General features: G+C 42.5%; 1 protein-coding gene and 1 pseudogene across 1 annotated transcript in view; one reads left to right on the plus strand and one right to left on the minus strand.

The window, feature by feature from the left end:
* Positions 1-20606, plus strand: part of LOC147022621 (serine/threonine-protein phosphatase PP1-beta catalytic subunit) — a 92431-nt gene that overhangs the window by 32547 nt on the left and 39278 nt on the right. The gene's annotated exons all lie outside the window — the stretch shown is intronic.
* Positions 1-20606, minus strand: part of LOC147022622 (uncharacterized) — a 30486-nt pseudogene that overhangs the window by 9208 nt on the left and 672 nt on the right.

Here is a 20606-nt window from a genome sequence, read left to right on the forward strand (position 1 = left end):
TCTAAAGTGCCTGAACAAATCGAGGCGAAACTTTATACGTATGACCGCCTGTCTGTGAGGAACAAAAGGTTCACACACATGATATAGGTCACATGTTTTCGCAGACATATTGGATTTACTCAAACCTAAAAAATACACCACTCAAAAGAAGTCATGGCAAGGATCTGCACTCTGATTGCTCTTTTTCTTGTTATTGTGAACATTCCATATTTAAAGATCCACATCATAAACACTTTATCACAGGTGATCTCAGAATAGTGAAAGATAGAAAATTTTGTATATTACTTACAAAAGGACTAAATTATGGAGAAAATTAAAGGATTAACTGGAATAAGTCAATGTAACTTACAATGATGAGGCTGATGGAAAGGATGAGAGAACAAATTGATAAACACAAAGTACCAAACACACAATGGTTGATGGTTGGAGGAGGTGGAGAGGGGTGTACAAAGGAGAATTGTTGAATCGAATTGAAAAGAAAAGTTTGAATAAACAATCTGGAAACGTCATGATTTAAAACTGCTGCAAACAACATGTTATTGTTCCAAATGACAAAGCTAATAATAATAATATTGCACTTTTATGTAAAACGTTCTACATTCAAACACTTTTGGAAGAATTGGGCTTAAAAACTGGACTTTCAAAGACCAAAAAATGAGTAACGACAATAAAATGGACTTGATACAACACCAAACTCAGAAGTCACTATCACTCAGAAGATAGAAGACTGTTTGTTCCAGATAAACACCATAAATTACCATTCATTTACTGGATCACAAAAACACCTCTCGTAAGATGAGGTTCATCATCATTTGTGGAGAAAGCAGTTTGAAAGCAGTGTCAGGAAGGATTACAGGGGTGATGAAACGAATTTATAAATGCTTAAAAAATTACCACGAAAAGGTGAGGTTTTATTCTGGTTTAAGAAATTCTCGCTCATTGATAACACTGGGCAACAAAAATAAAAATAAAATTGTCTGCTAATAAGGGAAATACAGGTGGTCTTTGCTAAATATGGGCCGCTGATTTCAAATATGTCATCAAAATTTAGCCAGCACGTCAGGTTTTCATTAATACATGTACATGTATTGATGATACCCAGCACGCTATATTCAATACTTTATGATTGCAGATCGCCACAATGTACGTCTAATTACTTTCACGTCATAGCATCGTCGGTTGTCATCGTTTTCATCTGCAGCAGCTTCTGGTGGAACTGGCACAGGAGAATCGAAGTCATGGGGGACCGGCTTCAGTGCACACTTGCAATCTGGATGTCCAATTTTTGACTTATTTTTTGTTGAGAAACCAGCAATATTTGTCAAACAGAAGTAGCAGTCAGAGTGCTGATTCCTTGGCTCATGCCATATCATTGGCACAGCAAAAGGCATTCCCTTCCTTTTGCCACTCAACCACTGCATAAGCTCTGAGTTGCACTCAGTGCAGCAACACATGAGGTGCCCAGCTCTTGTCTTGGTCTTTACGTTCAAAATAATACTTGGAAGCCGATTTCGCCCTTTTGGTAAGGTTTTTGCGCTGGCTACGTGTAGTTAATTTCCCACAGATGTAACAAAAGTTATCAGGGTGATTCACACAGCCTCGCTTATTCATGATGCCTGCAGTAGCATGTACCTCAACTGAAAATGTACAGAAAATATATAAGGTTATAACTTCAAAATATATAGATACGATTAGCATGGTATGAATTTGAAACTTGATGCATTCTTGAAATATATACCTTGCATTTAAAAATTTCAGTAGAAAGTCGAGTCCTCTCAGCTTGGAAGCAGCACGCAAAATTGTAACGCCGCGTGTAAAATTTTACTTAAAAATTCATAGCTTGGTCAGTTTTCATCCATTTTTAATAATTAAAAGTGCATTCTAAAGATTTTCCTTGAATGAGAAATAATAATTCACAACAATTGTATTGCTATTGTTACGGCTGTGGAAATTCGCATTACACCATAAAGGGCCCGCAGGTGAGATCTTCATAGGTACATGTGTATTTAGCCCAAACCCGTTGTATAGAGGGAATTTATGTGATTCATCCGGGCTGCGACGCTTTGAGTTAGCCATTTTTTCTTTCTCTATTGTTATTTTCGACCATTAAGCCGCCAACAACGCAAACAGCAACTAACTACCCTTACATTCACAACTCCATCCCGCAAACATCGCTTCACCGCCGTTCCCAAACGACACCATAACCATCAAACCACCACCGAAAACCCTCCACCACCTTCGCCTCTCTCCTTCACAACCAACAACCGCACCACCTGTGAACACTGAACGTCGGGCTGTCTCGGGCCCGTTCGGCGATTGGTGCCGAACGCACCAAGCCGCGAGCGCGAATGGCGGCCTTTCCGAGGGGAAATTCGGATCAGAAACGCTTCACACCCACTTCTCCTCCGTCCAATTGGTGAGCGCGGGGAGGCTTGGCCCCACCTCCAAGTGTGTGTATGTGAAGTCCGTATATGCAAATTTTAGGATCAGGAGAGGTTCACGCCAATTTTTGCCCGACCAATGGCTGACCGGGGGGGGCGGCGTGGCCCCGCCTCCAATCGCGTTCTGATCCTAAAATTTGCATATTGGCTGCTCCTGCCGCCTATAAAAAGGCAAGTGCAAGGCGAATTAAAAAGAGAGTTGGGTTTTGGGAGTTGCTTGAAGAGTGTCGTCGAAAAGCGAGTTGGGTTTTGCAGTTGCTTGGAGAGTGTCGTCGAGAGGTTGCTCTTGGGGGGACAAGGAGCGTGCGTTGGCGGAGTGAAGTCGAGTGCGCACGGTGGAACTGCAAGCAAGGGAGCTCGGGTCCGAGGCAGGAAGGACGGCGGTCGGCGACGAGGTTACGGTGTGGGGCATCACTTGTCTCGTCGCGGGACTCAAGCCAGCCAGCCACTCCCCTCCCCCAGGGCATCAACAATTCCCCTTTCCCCCACCCTGAGATCGTGCAAAAGGGGGCCCCGTTCCCACCCCACCCCAAACGTCGTGCCAACGAAACCCGCCAAGGGGCACGGAGTCGCGGCACAGCGGCGCGGCCACATTTGCGGCTTGCCCACCAACGCGTCACGAGGGTGCGGGTAAGACCTCCCCGGTCTCGCGGACCTGGCCGCTCATCCAAGTCGCGCGCACATTTGGCCGACGGGCCTGTCTGCCTCCTTGTCTGTGAGGGTGGCTTCTTTCCTTTGCTTTTGTGTAAATGTGTTGGTGCCGTCTGTGAAGTAAAACTGTACAAGTGTTGCCGTGTGTGTGCGTAGTCGGTTTTAGCTCTTACATTTGCTTTATGTGCATTTTGATTCTGTATGGCTGTATATACGTGCTTTCAATGTGTCGCGTAATAAAGTGCTTGCATGTTGAACTGTGCCCGTTTCGCTTCGTCTTTTCTTTATTGACCCTCCATCTTGCTTCAGGTAAGGGGTTCGTAGTGGGTGCAACATCCCGGTAATTAATCTGAACCGTCCAGATCGACGATAACACCGCTCGGTTATCCCGATAGTACGGAACGGGCCGCCCAAGCGGCTCGTGTCCGAAGTCGACCTGCGGCGTGGTACGATCGCCCGGTTTACCATCCGCGTGGGTACTTAGGTAAGTCGAGTTTGGCGAACAACCCTATCCTACACGGGTGGCCGATTGGCACGATTGTGGTGAGGTCGAAAGGCCCACCTGTGACTAGCTCCCCGTGTTGGTCCGAGAGGGTCACGACAGAATTGTCCATCTGGTGGGCGGCGTGCCGCGATTCGAGTTACGCGGCCGTTCGCATGCCGGCGGGCGTGAATTCGCAACACTATAATTTAAACCAAAAAATAAAAATGTATGATCACTCAAAATCACCCACCAGGGCATGCAACTGTAATTGGACCACATGGACAGAGACGTGACAGAAGTAAATAGACACCATGCTTTTTAAAGAATTTATTTATTTAACATTTGAAGAACGTTTGATCCATTTTTTAGCTTGCTTGTTCGAAGAACAGAGAGCGATAGCGATACCCCCGGCGTCAGCGTGAGCGTGAAAATGTTAAAGTTTTTGGTGCAAGTTATTTTTTTTCCTTTCTGATGTTTTTATCTACCACTTTTTTTTATACGCCAGATATATATATATATATATATATATATATATATATATATATATATATATATATATATATATATATATATATATATATATATATATATATATATATATATATATATATATATATATATATATATATATATATATATATATATATATATCGGGGCGTATTATGTGATACCGGTCGTCCATCCGTTCCTGTCCGCACTCTAACTCCCAAAGTTTTCAACTTTCACGTTTCATATTTGGTACATCCGTACAGACTGTGGAGACTGTGTGTTGCGACATACGTTCGTAATCTAAAGTGGTTGCCATGGCAACCAGGATGCTGTTTTCCATGTCGTAGCACAATTCTGTATATACTTTCTTGTTCGGGCATATATTGTGCTCACTTGCGCTCTTGTTACTGATTACAACATACAAATACATATATTGCTTTTAAAATTATTTGGATCAGACTTCACTGCAATGCTTTATAAAAAATATTAATTAGACGAGTCTTTTAAAAACGATAAATGTATAAACAGGTGAGCATTGGGTGGCTTTGACACCAACTCTGGTAATACATACACTAGTGTTTGGTAGATTTGCCATTTGCAGATTTCAACCCTTTTACTCTTTCAGACATGGAACTAACGAGTTCTGAAATTTTCTCTTGTGGGATTACAGTCCAGGCTTCACGCAAACGGGTTAGCAATTCCACCCGTGATGTTGGTCTCTTGGAATTTTTCCGCACAGCTCGATCCAATATGGCCCAGAGGTGTTCTATGGGAGTTCATGTCAGGAGACTGACTTGGCCATGGAAGTCACTTGATCCCATTTCTATGCTGCCATTCTTTGGTCTTTTTTTGTAGTGTTTCATGGAGCTCCATCTTCCATGAACAGTGTTGTTTTGACCATCTGGCCAGTGGAGAAGACAGGGAGAAGTCCATCCTCCAGGATAGAAATGTATATCTGAGAGTTGATGTTGCCAACACACTCCACAAGCTCTTCCCGACCAGCGTTCCAGATTGCTCCCCACACCATCACTGAAAAACTAGTGTTTGACAGTTGGCTGCAATCTGTTCAAATAAAACTCTTGAATGGGAAATCTCCAGACAATACGCATCCACTGCCAGAAAATTGAACAAATTGGGACTCATCTGAAAAAAATGACAGTTTGCCAAAACTCCAAGGGTCTGTTGGTTATCTCGTCAGCCCACTTCTTTCTCCTTTGAATGCTGGATTTCCAAAGAAGAGGGTTTCTCCTTGCTGCTCTCCCATAGTAGACCAATTGATGAAGGTACCACACAGCAGTTCTTGAGCTAACCTGGACCTCCTCTGCCACATCTTCTGCCTTGCAATTGGGAGTTTTCTCAATGGACCGCTTGACAGCTCGAAGACACCTTTCTGAGGTCTCGGATCGACCAGAATGAGAAGCTCTGGATTCCTTGCCTTTGTTGGTGAATTGCACAATCATTCAATTGACCGTGGAAAGCGGAATACCAAGTTTCTGAGCTCTCTGACACTGGCTGACTTAACCTTCCAAATGGCCAATAAATTGTCCTTTTAAAATCAGAAAGTGTACGTGCTCCCTGGGTAAGAGGCATAGTTAATTGTTGTACAAGACCCAAGAACTCGTTTCTTCAAAGAAATACTCGAATATTATTTTCAAATCACTGAGTAAAACTGTTATACAGATGAAATTTAAGGTGCCTATTTTCTTCTGTCATGTCTCTGGACAACTCAAAATCCTAACGTGCTGAGAAAATTCTGACTTCAGATTCAGAATCAGCATGCTCATTTTAGTCTCAAACATATTGTTGCGAATTCGCGCCCGCCGGCATGCGATCGGCCACGTCGGCCACGCGGCCATGAATCGAATCGCGGCACGTCGCCCACCGGACGGACAGTTCTGTCGTGACCCTCTCGGACTAACGCCGGGAGCTAGTCACGGGTGGGCCTTTCGGCCTCACCACGATCGTGCCAATCGGCCACCCGCGTGGGATAGGGTTGTTCGCCAAACTCGACCTACCTAAGTACCCACGCGGATGGTAAACCGGGCAATCGCACCTTGCCGCAGGTCGACTCCAGACACGGGCCGCTTAAGTGGTCCATTCCATACTATCGGGATAACCGAGCGGTGTTATCGTCGGCCTCGAAGGTTCCGATTAATTATCTGGCGTATTAAGCCCACGACGAACCCGTTACGTGAAGCAAGATGGAGGTTCAAACAAAGGAAAGGACGCAGCGAAACGGGAAACAATTCAACATGCAAGCACTTTATTCACACAGACACAGGCACAAAGCACACGTATAGTCAAACAGAATCAGAATGCACATAAAGCAATTTAAAACAACAACAACAACAACAATGCAGAGCTACGACCGAATACGCGAACACACGGCAACACTTAAAACAATACTACTTGACGGACGGCACCACCCACAGACATTTACACCAAACCCCAAAAGAAAATGGAAGTGCGACTTCCCTGATCGCGTCAAGTCCTCCTTTTGCGACCGCAACTCCGAGCCCTCCGGCGTGGTCCGCGAGCTCGTGCCGCGTGTCGCTCGTGTGGTCCGCTCGACGGTACGGACGGGGTTTTGGGGAAACGGATGGGGTTTGTTCGGCGCTGTTTTCCGCGCTTGCGCACGGGTCAACGAAGCAAGGCAGGAACAACAAGCTCGCGACTCGAACCAGAAGACGACCATGAAGACCAACCACTCACTCCAACTCTCGACCAACCACCCTCGACCAACAACCCCAACAACTCCTCCAGGTCCGTCCTGTTCGCCTTTTGTAGCGCGGGGCTCCGCCCTTCGCTCCACCCCGTTTTCGGCCCCACCTCCCTTCGAGCTTCTTGGAGAAGCCTCTCGAAGGGGGGCGTGACCTCTCGCTTTCCCTCTACCCCGCGCCGTGCGGGGGCCGGGGGTCAGTCTTGGCTCAGAGCCAGGGAATTATTCCCCCAAAAAGAGGCCCCCACCTTTTCTCACCTTTGACCCCTGCATCGCCCCTCCTCCAGATCGAGCGCGGAGAACCTCGACGGGAGAAACAGGAATCACATAAATTCCCTCTATACAACGGGTTTGGGCTAACTACACATGTACTTACAGAGATATCTCACCTACGGGACATGAATGGTGGTTTGCGAATTTCCACAACCGTAACAATATGTTTCCATCCCAGTAGAGAAATCTTTGTCAATTGTAATTCCAAACCTGTAATTGATAGTATCCACAACATTAATAATTAGAAGGGCACTCTGTAGAGCTCTTACCTCTGCCACGTAATGCCTGATCCACGAGAACATATCGGGTCCAATACATTTTTGAAATATCATGCTATACAGTACTGTATCATGTTTGGCCCTATCTCTCGATGCCGAAGAATCACTTAAAAAATTAAATAATTCTCATATCCAGATCTGGATCCGGATCTTCACCAAAATCGAATCGATTTTTTTTTTTTTTCCTCGTCACACACCCAACCTGTCCACAAAGTTTCGTCTGAATCTGTTTGCAACTTTTTGAAATGTTGTGCTATATATCGTTTTTGGCCTACATATCGTGCTATATATATATATATATATAGAAGAACACACATTCGTGACTTACCTGTATTCAACGCTAATTTTTATCTTGCCAAAACGAAGTTTTTGCAAGATATGTTAGTCAGCTTGTTGTTTTTTTTTATTTATTATTTATTTATTTATTTATTTTTGTCTGTAATCACGTATAAAAAATTCTGCAGAGCACAGTTATCATTGGAAATTTTTGTAACTTGGCATATCAGAGGCCTTTCGAGGTCCCTTTCAGTGCACAAAATTTTGAAGGTCAAGGTCACTTTGTCGCAAATCAGGGGAGTCGACGAAACCCTTATTTTTTGAGTAATTTTGATCGGATCGTCTTCAAACTTCATGGGAATATAGTTCATGGTCTGGCGCTCAGCTGATTCGTTTTTGGTGGCGATTGGCCTTGACCTTCATGGTTAGCGCCTAAGGTCAAACATTTGACCCCAAGGTCAAATTTTCAAGTTTTAGGAACCATATCGTGTAGTACCTCAAATTGAACACCTCGATGGGTGCTTTCTAGATATGTCAAGCTTGAGACATTATGACGTCATTTGGTGACTTTATGATGCAAACGCATATTTTTCATGGTTACTCCATAGAACGATTCTCATCGGAATCTCTCCTGGGAAGATATTCCTCAAGGAGTCGCTCCTGGTGGATAGCAGCTCTGTTCACCTCAGTGTGGCCTTAAAGAAGTCACACGTGGTCACCTTTTGGCAAGATACGGGTCACCCTGCGGGTGACATTGGTTTATTTTTTCTTGTTACTTTGACTTGATTAATCAAGATTGAGGTGAAGACGTGGGCAAACGAAAATGTACGCCATCAAAAACCTGGCTGGAAGTCAAAGCAAAGTGGTGTATTGGGGACACGTCTGCTCTTCGGCTGGCCGTTTAAATTCCCATTCCAGTTTTTGATGTTTATTTTGACCTTCCCTTCCAGCTCTAACTGATAATTTCAAATCAAATAATTTGTGTTGAGTTTCTTTTTATTCATATTTAAAATACCCCCCCCCCCCAACCAACATCAATCCTGCAAGAATTTTCCCATCTTCATAAATAGGAAGGCCAAAAAGGTTTTAAAATGAGTAAGAAAGAAAGGCTGAAGAGGCAAAAAAAGAATGGCTTGCAAAAAAATCCATTGAACAAAGGGCAAGGAGACCAACAAATATCACATCAACCACAAAACTCAACAGCAGAATCAAGTGATTTGAGAGAACGGCTTGAGGGTAACGTCACAACCCAATCCATCATCACCCCCACTAACCTCATCCACCATTTTCCCCTTCCCTCGCTACCGGAGAAAGCAGGCATGGTCAAAAATGCCTATGCTTTTGTAGCAACGTTGTGGTGAGGTGTGCCAAGTGCCCCGATCCATGCTCGTTCTCGTTATAATAATAATAATAATAAACAATTCATGTCGATTGGATGAAAATTTCTTATTGTCATGCTATCCTTTGACCTTTTGACGTTTTCAACAAATTATTAATTCGGCTTCTCCATATTTTCATAATAAAGCTTTGTTAAAAATTTGTTGACAAAAGCTCAAATGGTTTAAAAAAAAAAAAAAAGTTAAGGCCAAGGCGCGCGCACGCACGGGCACGCACAGGCACGCACATAGACGTGATTGCAAAATCCTGTCTCCCTTTGAATTTCTAAATTCTTTGACTATTATTTTAATGCGTCATAGTTCATATGCTTTTCAGGAATTTGGAATTCATTGCTTAAAACATCTGTGCAATTATCTAAATATTTAAATTTGCTCTGAAAATGTTAGGCCTTGAAATACCGTCAAATTTGAGACTGGTCATGGTGTTTGAACCCCACTTCAGAGAACTGTTTATTCTGACTGAAGGCATTGCTTTGGTTTTTTTAAACTGTACATAATTCCTTACAATATATATATATATATATATATATATATATATATATATATATATATATATATATATATATATATATATATATATATATATATATATATATATATGCTCGTCTCTGAGCCAAGCAGGAAATCTCACTGTTGCACATTTTCACTCATTCAACAGTCATTGGAATGTATGTATTTGTACTGGCAAGAGGACTCCACTTCATCCCGAAAATGATGCATTAATTAAACTTCCAAGATACTGACCTTATCGTGTTGCCTTTCAATCTTTAGCCACCAATGATATTCACAAACGCAATCATTAAATGGGCTTTTCTCATTAACAAGATATGAAATTTTCACCATTGGAAGTTTTATTTATTCATTATTTATTCCACCCCCACCAAGCATGAAGGTGAAGTGTTTTCCGTTTCATTCATGTAAATAAGTGGATTGCACATTTCAAACGATTAATGAAACCGATAAAGTTGCTCTAAAATGATAACTTTGTATTGGTCCTAAGCACGAGCATTGCTGGAGATTCCAAAGTTGACTTGGGTGGGTTTATTTATTTATTTATTCTGTGGACACTTTTTGTAAAAAAATTGAGGGTTTGGGGGGTGGTGGATTGAAATTGGTTTCTGTGTGCCCGTCTTTCCGTTAGTCATCTCCTAACCCATTAGGTAGAAAGTCACCAAACTTCATAGTTATGAATGATCACCACATGGCAAGAAGGTGCAAATGCAGTTTTTTTTCTTCTCTTTTTTGGCCCTGCCTCCTCATATGAGGTCAAGAAGTCAAATACCCCCTCTCCCCCCCCAAAAAAAATCCAATTCTTGGCACATTTTAAAATCTATTTTAATGAAACGTATATGCAATCAACATTGGAGAACGGATGAAATATGTAAATTTTGGGGGGATTTGATCTACGGTTTACGTTCCAGTCGGTGGGAACCTGACGCCAAAGCAGAAGATTTCTTTTAACTCAAAATTTGATATTGGGTCATTCCTGCTATAACCTTTTGGCATCTTTTAACTTTATTTTTGGTGGGAAGCATGGGCATTTCTGATGGTGTGCCATCTACTTCGCTGTAGTTTTTTTTTAACCTAACTTGCACTAGTAAAGCATGAGTCACATTTGCTCTATGGCAAGGATACGGTGGCCGTACCCTCCCCCCTAAATTGACAAACGTGCGGCGGCCTCAGGGTGGCCCTACGCTGTATGGCTATATTTTACAGGCCGTAGGGGGCTCCGTGGAATTAGAGCGCGGAGTTATAACTTTTTTCATTTCTAAGTTGGCCGTAGCAATTCGACAAGCCGTATCCATGACGTAGATGTGTTTCCCGTCGACCATACGTAGGGCGTACGGTGGGCTTGCGTTATTCGTGCGGCTGCCGTAGGCTCTTATCAATGAAAAATCAATTTTGCCAACCCCCCAAAAATTATGGCTGCCACACTATTTCAACAGTCGCCGTAGGGTCGTCCTAAGGCGTCCCTGTGTTCAACGTACGGTGGCCTTGCGGTCTGTGTGACTACCTGCGGGCAACGCAGGATCGACTCACGGTTCCCCTACGCCCGCCGTGCGTCCTTCGTACGGCCTCCGTGGCAGTCTGCGTCGACCGTGCGCTACCGCTAGAGATCGGAGTATAGGTGTTTGCCACCAGTGTTGGGCACAAAAGCGATAATCCGATGACAGATAATTATCGAAGTTTACTTTTTTATCGGAAGTTAACTTCCATTTATCGTTATCGGACCAGTTAACTTCCGATGAATCGTTTTTTTTTTATTTTTTTTTTATTTTTCCCGCCCCCCCCCAAGTCCCATAATTTCCGTTAATCTTTTTTGTCTGATAGCATTTTTATCGTTTCCGGGTCGCATTTCGCCGAACTAATTAATTATCAATGAGGAGAAAAATGTACATGATTATAGATTACTTGTTTTACAAGATAATGCTGAATCAGGCCTCCGCATGAAGAAAACTGGAGGAGGAGGAGGAGGAGGAGGAGGAGGAGGAGGAGGAGGAGGAGGAGGAGGAGGAGGAGGAGGAGGAGGAAGAAGAAGAAGAAGAAGCCTTGCAATGGCAACTTCCTCAGCCATGCGGCTGCTCGGCTCTGTAGGTACTGGGTTCGGTCAAGGTTGGGAAACCCGAAAAATAAAAACATATGTGACTGCTACATTGTGTGACCATGGAAATACTGCGGCCGCCCTATAATTGCTCATGGCCGTAGATTTTTTTTTTTTAGACATGACGGCTGCCGAGCCAAATGTGACTGAAGCATAAGCAAGCAGTGCTTGACTCCATAATAACCAGCCTTTCACAATGGCCGATTAATTCCTGCTCCCCACCCTCCCCTTATTATTGGCTTCGCAAGCGAGCTCTGGCAATTTTTGTGTTTTCCCCAAAATTGTTGCCAGCTGGCTTACGATGGATTTTAAATAAATATGTTGGTCAGTGTGACAACACCAACTCTCGTAGGGCATGAGAGCATGGGTTTTAAGGGTGTGTTTATGCAATGATGCGAGACGAGGTTAAATTTGAGCAAATGAATTTTATGAACCCCTAAATGTGTGATTGTTGCTCAAATTATGAAGTTGTTTTGAAGCTAAAAAATTAATTTCCTTCCATAAATACGGATTAGAGCACATGTGAATTTTTATTTTATTATGTAAAACTGGAGAAATTATTTTGTACCAGTTGTAATGTTCTCAGTCGGTGCTGCATAATCTATTTGCTCGATTTGAAAAGAATAGTGTTGTTTCTGCTGACAAAATAAATTAAGACAAAATATACAGTCATGCGCCACTTCACGACGGGGATACGTTCTGAGAAATGCGTCGTTCAGGGATTTCGTCATTGTGCGAACATCATAGAGTGTACTTACACAAACCTCGATGGTATAGCCTATTGCTCCAAGGCTACAAACCTGTACAGCATGTTCTGTACTTGATACTGAGGCAATTGTAACACAATGGTAAGTATTTGTGTATCTCACATATCGAAATATAGAAAAGGTACAGTAAAAATACGGTATAAAAGATGAAAAAAATGGAACACCTGTTCGAGCTTGGCACTTACCATGAATGGAGTTTGCAGGACTGGAAGTTGCTCGGGGTGAGTGGTGAGTGATGTGTGAAGGCCTAGGACATTACTGTACACTGTCGATTTTAATAAATGCTGTACACTTAGGCTACACTAAATTTAGAAAAAAAAATTTCTTTCTTCAATAATTAACCTTGGCTTACTGTTTTTTTTTGTTGTTTTTTTTTTTTTTACGTTATAAACTTTTCTTTAAAAAAAAAATTTTTTGACTTGTAATAACCCTAACCCTAAAACACAAAAGCATTGAACAGCTGTGCAAAAATATGTTCTTTTCTTTTTTTACTTTTTATACTTTTTTGTTAAAAACTAAGAGACAAACATGTTAGCCTTGGCCTATACAGGGTCAGGATCATCAATATCACTGTCTTCCACCTCCACATCTTGTCCCACTGTCCCACATCCAAGATAGATGGAAGACTCGTTAGTTTTCTCTTTGTGATGTTCATGACGGCCATATGTGTTGTTAGCGGTTGCTTACAATCTCCTCTCGCATCGATTTATAGAAAGGTGAATAAATAGTGTTTGGATTTTATAAATGATCATTGCATCAATGTTATAATTTACAAACGAAGAAACGAGCACCTGTCAGTTGTGTGATATATTTTCGCAACATAAAAAGCTTTACTAAAAATTAATTTGTGTTTTCATTTCGACTGTAACGACAATTTATTCAGGAATTATTTAAATTAAAGGTAATTTAATTGCTCGAAGGTAAACGTGTGAAAATAGTGGTGTTTTAGGATGTTCAGTCAACATTGGGTCAGTTTGAACGCCGATTTTCTTGAATCCCGATTTAGCGCGACCTCGCATTTTTCGCGATGATATTTTAATGAACCTCAACTATCGCGTTATAACTGGGCCACACTAGTTGTTTATCATTATCAAGTATGTACTGTACATAATTGTGTGTGCTGTATTGTACTTTTATACGACTAGCAGCGCTACGACAGCTACAACATCACGAGGCGATAGGAATTTTTCAGCTTAGTCCAGCAGCCAAAGGCCAAATTTTCACCGAACCCTAACATCTCTGATAAAGTTTTTTTTTTTTCTCTGCTGATTATTCACCCTTGGGGTGTATCGAATGATATACAGGTGGGTGTGAACCTGTCACCCTTGAGCAACTTTAAATATTCAAGATGGTGTCCAAGATGGCTGCCACAATGGGCTGAAATTCTAAAATTCCTATTCTTTCAATGTAGTCGGCCAGAAATCAATGATTTTATTGCTCAACGAGAGCGGGCACTCGGTTGAGCGCATTCCTTCGCCGCCGCTACTTTTTTCCGGGCACATTTGAAAAACGTCATTTAAAAACGTCCATGACATCACAACCATCAGTCCGATGGACGTCAAATTTGGTGTTAGACGTCATTGAGGGCAGTCCAACAAAATGGAATGATAAACACTGAAAAAAATCGAAAGTTTAAAAATGACGTCATCTTGTGACATCATTTTGACGCACTTCCAATGACGTCACTACCAATCGCTGACTACCATCCTGAAAGCTCTTATTTCATGGAACATTTTAACGTTGGTTTCATGTCAATAGCTCTATTAGATCTGAAGTTATGCCTACAAGTATATTTTGACCTTGAGTGTGAGCTTGACCTTGACCATAGAGTTAATTTGCAAAACCTGTTCATAAATAAGCAGATTTTTTTTACTGATCATAATGCCTGGATTTGGGGAAATTTCCTTTACAAATTACATAGATATTTGAATATAAAATATCAGGACATTTTAGCCACAATTGAAAAACGTTATGTTCAAACGTCATAACGGTCAGTCCGAACGACGTCAAATTTGGTGTGTGACGTCCTTAGGGTAAGTCCTACAAAACGGTATGATCAAAACTGATGAGGTCGAAAATTTAAAATTTAAGTCATCTTGTGACGTCATTTTGACACTTCTAATGACGTCACGTCAAATCTGACACCACGTACCCGAAAGGTATTTCGTCATGGAACAATATTGCGTTAGTTGCATGTCGATAGCTGTCTTATGAAGGAAGTTATGCTCAAAAGTTTGTTTTTGACCTTTTCATGACCTTGACCTTTGACCCGATCGCTCCCAAAATCTAAGCAAATCGTCCTTGGATACTTACGAATCATCCCACCAAATTTCATACAATTCGGTTTTATACTTTCTGAGTTATGCGAATAACAAACAAACGGACATATTCACAAATAAATAAATACACAGTGACCAAAACATAACCTTTCGCAGAATGCGAAGGTAAATATGTGTTGAGTTTCAACAATATGTGTAAAATAGTTTGGGAAATATCAGCTGTACCGTTGCTATGGTAACTATTAATATGACTTCCGTTTTGTCAGTAAATATAGAAAAGTGGCAATTTGCCATATATTTCAAGAACATGTTCATTACAACATTGTTTTTTTGTTTTTTTTAATCTTTTTGGCAAATGCTCTTGATCACTGCATTGAGTAAAATAGGATGATGAATTGCATTTTTCTGTTGCCATGGTAACTATCTAAAATGATCGCTCTGATCAGTTAGGTGTCAAAGATGCACAGCATATAATGTATATACTTGTACATTTTATCTTATTTGTTTTCTACCTCATAAACCACATGGGGGCCGATTTGGTAATAAACTGTAAGATGTTGTCATGGTTACTCCAAAGATGCCACTGTAAATTGGTACCGAATGTTTTTATCATGTTTTTTTTTTTACTATAGTCCTGCAACAGAAAAGGAAATTTTAGCTGGACCCAAAATTTCTTGACATGATTATTTTCTCTACTTCGTATGCATCTTCGTGATGTATATTGTGACGTCCACGGGACTTGAACAGTCCCGCCAACGTAGAATGAGCCGAAACGATGGAGGCGGTTTATTTATTTATAACCCAAACATGGCGGTTCTAATCGCTCTACCGCAAACGAGACGAGGAAGGTGGCACGAGTCACTTTTCACTGAGTTGATGATGTTTATTTGTTTTTATTATTAACCAGAAATAACAAGACTCGGCAAGAAGAGGAATCCGGGGCGATTCGACGGGATGGTGTGGGATCGGGCGTGGGGAAAAACACAGACAATTCCAATGAATATAGAGATCTCAAACCTTCTAAGGCGCCACACTCACACTCACACTCACACTCACACTCACACAAAACGTAGCTATTTCTGGTGGTCAGGCTGGACCGTGGTGTGGACGCAACTGTCCCTGGATCGGTGTCGGACGAGCTGGCCTTGCTCTTGTCAGGGGGGCAGGAGAAACCGTGGTGTTGTCGACCTCCTGGTCTTGGCCCAAGTGCGCTCACAGCCCCCAGGGAACCAGTTCTGGCGCCAAGTTGCGAGCAGGAGAGGGAGGCAGGTCTGCCCGCCGTTCGACCCCGTACTCCGAGTCGGCAGAACCCCAGAGCCAACCAAGGTGAGGCACGAGGCTCAGCAAGGCTCCAAGGCACGATCAAGAACACGATCGTGTCAGCACAACAACAAGGACGCTCTCCGCCGCCAGGGAACCACACTAAAAAAAACACGATCTTTTGGTTGTAATCTTCTTCCTCTTCCTTTTCGACCCCGAACAGAACCTTTTTATCCTTGGTCCTCGTCACTTCCAATCGAGCCGTTTATTGGCCCACCGCCATCGCCTTCCGTCAATCGTGATCACGGGGCGGAGCCATCCGCTGCACTGTCCTGTGACGTCACGGCCAGTCTTCAGAGAATACCAAAAGATGTTTACGCAGACACACTTACCCTATCCCGTATCCCTATCTAATTACGTGACATTTATCATTTCCCCCTTGAAGAAATGAACATTTACTAGACAATTTATCACCACTGAATTGCTACTTATTACATCGAGATCCTGGTAAACTCGAACAGCATGGCATACCTAATTAAACATCCTAATTACCCTTTGAATGCATACCCCCCCCCCTCAAACGTAACAATATTATGATATTCAGGTGGGTGTGACCTTCTCAGCCCTGAGCAACTTGATGAATTCAAAATGGCGTCCAGGAGATGAGGAAAAATACTATTTTTTACATGTCGATGACCATATCAATTAAAAACACAATGAACCATGTTTTATATCATTTTAATGACAGCTAGATTCTTCTGAAAACTTAGGTTTACATATATTATATGATTAAAACGAAATTACTTATTTAGGTCACAATGGCCACAAAGAATGAAAAGATTAATATGTTTCTGATGGATTATTGAGAAAATCAGAAAAACAAGTGACTGGGATTTCAAAAAGATATTTTTTACATTAAATATTTATTTCGAATTCAGAGCTATTCATAGTGCATACAGATGCAGTAAAAGCCACTGAGGCTTCTTTAAGGTAGTTAGTACACATGCCATAAATAATGGTGACTATATCAAATCAAACATGGTATCTTGTGGGGCTGAAGTTTGTCTCAAGATTCTAAATAAAGACTAGTCTTCATCTTCTACTTCCATGACTTGCTTTGTGTACTCATTAAAACAGGCATACTGCCTTGGCAGGAGCAGAAAATGGTACAAGCAAGAGTTGAGCTGTTGCAACTGCAGCGTCGTGTCTTGCACGCATTTTCACTGCTGCAGGTGCACCTAATCAATTTGAGAAGCTCTTCTGGAGCAAGAGGGACATTCTCAGGTAGTGGAGTAGGTGACAGAGATTATGAACCCTGCTCATGATACCAACCATATACAGTGGCATCTAAGACTGGTTGCATTGCATCTATTGCCTTCTTCCATACTGCAACTTGGAGATGGGCGCGAGCAACATTCTCCATGAACGCTTCATCTGTTGGAGGAAGAGATGGAAGTTTTGGGGCACAAGCAGTACTTCTGCCTACTTTAGAGGCCCACAGTTTGTCGCACGTTTGTCATGGGCTGACATTCCGGTACACCATAGCATGATGACATGAATAGTGTGGCTTGCTTTCTTATCTCAGATATATGTACACTGGTGTCCCCAAGGAAACTTAGAGAATGACGACCAGTACGTAGCACCTTTAAGGCAATTCCTTTGCCGATTTCGAAGTAAGTGGCGACGATATCACATCCTGTGAGTCCATAGCTTGCTAGTAAATCTGGAATAATCTCATGATGCTTTTCCACACTGGCTCTGATGTCGATAGCAGCACACCCTTCACTGGAGACACCATCGTGACAGAGCAAGAAATTTGTCCATTGAATGTAAAGTGCAGCAAGAGTACAAATATATCTATCGTCTGCTACCACGAGTGCCTTATTCGGCTTTACAGATGCAATTTGCTGCACAATGATGGTATCACCCTCTTCCTGGTTTGTGGTCATATCACAACGCCTAATAACCACACTTTGGTTGATCTCCACTGGAACAGAGTCACTTCCAGTAACTCCCAGCTTATTGTCAGGGATGTCATTTTTGTGGGCTATCAAATCCTCCCAAATCAGTGAAATAAGTTGTTTATTATTGGCAGTGACTGTCAAGACTATTTTCTGCTTTGGTAGCTGACTTGTGTTGTGCAGTGAATATACCCTGCTTGCTCCTTTATCTCTGCCAACCTGAGTTGATTCCTTGGTACTTCCTTCTATGTTGCTGCAAAAAAAAATATGGTTATATCATTTCCTAAATGGGTGATTCTCTGTCATATTGAGAACAATATGTAAAATGGGTAAACATTTGAACAGTCAATGTTCAATGATTAAACGTAAATGATTAAATGAGTCTGATTAAACAACCCTTCCATCTAAAGGTTCGGATGACTAACAATTACAGCTGAGATAAGATTGTATTTATGTTTTAAAATAGTGATCAAATACAAGGTTGACCTAATTCAGAAAACTGACAATTCAGCAAAACTACAATGTGTGTGTATTTTGTAAACACAGCCAATACTATTGAAGGAAGTGTGCCATTGAATGTAAACTTTACTAATGATTGTTATTAATCATTCGTTAAATTTGGAAATTTCTACTTGATCAAATATTAAACCAGACTTGGCTGATTTGCCAGTCTTTTGAGCTAATAACTGTGTTGTTAACATACCGGTCGAATATCAGGTAGACATCACTTGTTTTGAGATGACTTTGTTTTGAAGGAGGAAGACTGTTGCGTGAAATTTAGGGAGGAGGTGAGACAGGCGTTGGATGGTGGTAAAGATGGGTGGAATGATTGGGCAACTACAGCAGAAGTGGTGAGAGAGATAGCTACGAAGGTACTTGGTGTGACATCTGGACAGAGGAAGGAAGACAAGGAGACTTGGTGGTGGAACGAGGAAGTACAGGAAAGTATAAGGAAGAAGGGGTTGGCGAAAAGGAAGTTGGATAGTCAGAGAGATGAAGAAAGTAGGCAGGAGTACAAGGAGTGGCGGCGAAAGGCAAAAAGAGAGGTGGCAAAGGCCAAGGGAAAGGCATATGACGAGCTGCATCAGAAGTTGGATACAAAAGAAGGGGAAAAGGATTTATACCGATTGGCAAGACAGAGGGACCGAGCTGAGAAGGATGTGCTGCAGGTTAGGGTGATAAAGGACGCAAATGGGAATGTGCTGACGAGTGAGGAGAGTGTTGAGAAGGTGGATGGAGTACTTTGAGGAGCTGATTAATGAAGAAAATGAGAGAGAGAGAGAAGGTTGAAAGAAGTGGAGATAGTGAATCTGGAAGTGGGGTGGATCAGTAAGGATGAAGAGGATGAAAAGTGGAAAGGCGGTTGGCCCAGATGGTATACTAGTGGAGGCATTGAAGTGCTTAGGAGAGATGGCAGTGGGGTTGTTAACAAGATTGTTTAATAAAGTCTTGGAAAGTGAGAGGATGCTGGAGGAGTGGAGATTAAGTGTACTGGTTCCGATTTTCAAGAACAAGGGCGATGTGCAGAGCTGTATAAATTACAGAGGGATAAAGTTGTTAAGCCACACCATGAAGTTGTGGGAAAGAGTAGTGGAAGCTAGGTTGAGGAGAGGTGACTATCTGTGAGCAGCAATATGAGTTTATGCCAGGAAAGAGCACCACTGATGCAATGTTTGCTTTGAGAATGTTGATGGAGAAGTATAGGGAAAGCCAGAAGGAGTTACATTGTGTGTTTGTGGATTTAGAGAAAGCTTATGATAGGGTGCCAAGAGAGGAGTTGTGGCATTGTATGAGGAAGTTGGGAGTGGTGGAGAAGTATGTGAGGATCGTGCAGAATATGTATGAGGACAGTGTGACAGTGGTGAGGTGTGCGGTAGGAATGATGAACCGGTTTAAGGTAAAAGTGGGATTGCACCAAGGATCGACTCTGAGCCCTTTCCTGTTTGCAATGGTGATGGACAGGTTGACGGATGAGATCAGACTGGAGTCTCCATGGACTATGATGTTCGCGGATAACATCATGATCTGTAGGGAGCAGGCTGAGGCGAGCCTCGAGAGGTGGAGATACGCACTGGAGAGAAGGGGAATGATAGTCGGTCGGAGTAAGACGGAGTACATGTGCGTAAATGAGAGGGAGGGTGGTGGTATGGTGCGGTTGCAAGGAGTTGAGGTGGAGAAGGTGGATGGGTTTAAATACTTGGGATCAACTGTCCAAAGTAACGGAGAGTGTGGGAGAGAAGTGAAAAAGAGAGTGCAGGCAGGATGGAGTGGTTGGAGAAGAGTTGCAGGAGTGATTTGTGACAGAAGGGTAGCAGCAAGAGTTAAGGGGAAAGTATACAAGACGGTAGTGAGACCAGCTATGTTGTATGGTTTGGAGGCGGTGGCACTAACAAAAAGACAGGAAGCGGAGCTGGAGGTGGCAGAGTTAAAGATGCTGTGATTCTCGTTGGGAGTGATGAGGATGGACAGGATAAGGAATGAGTATATTAGAGGGACAGCGCAGGTCGGACGGTTTGGAGACAAAGTGAGAGAGGTGAGATTGAGATGGTTTGGACATGTGCACAGGAGGGAAGCGGAGTATATCGGGAGAAGGATCTTGAAGATGGAGCCGCCAGGCAGGATGAGAAGAGGAAGGCCAAAGAAGAGGTTCATGGATACGGTGAGGGCGGACATGCAGGTGGTTGGAGTGTCAATGGAAGATGTGGAGGATAGAGCGAAATGGAGACGGT

Source organism: Eptatretus burgeri, chromosome 7 (assembly GCF_056783735.1).
Source record: "Eptatretus burgeri isolate ZD-2024b chromosome 7, Ebu_testis_v1, whole genome shotgun sequence".
NCBI classification, from domain to species: Eukaryota; Metazoa; Chordata; class Myxini; order Myxiniformes; family Myxinidae; genus Eptatretus; species Eptatretus burgeri.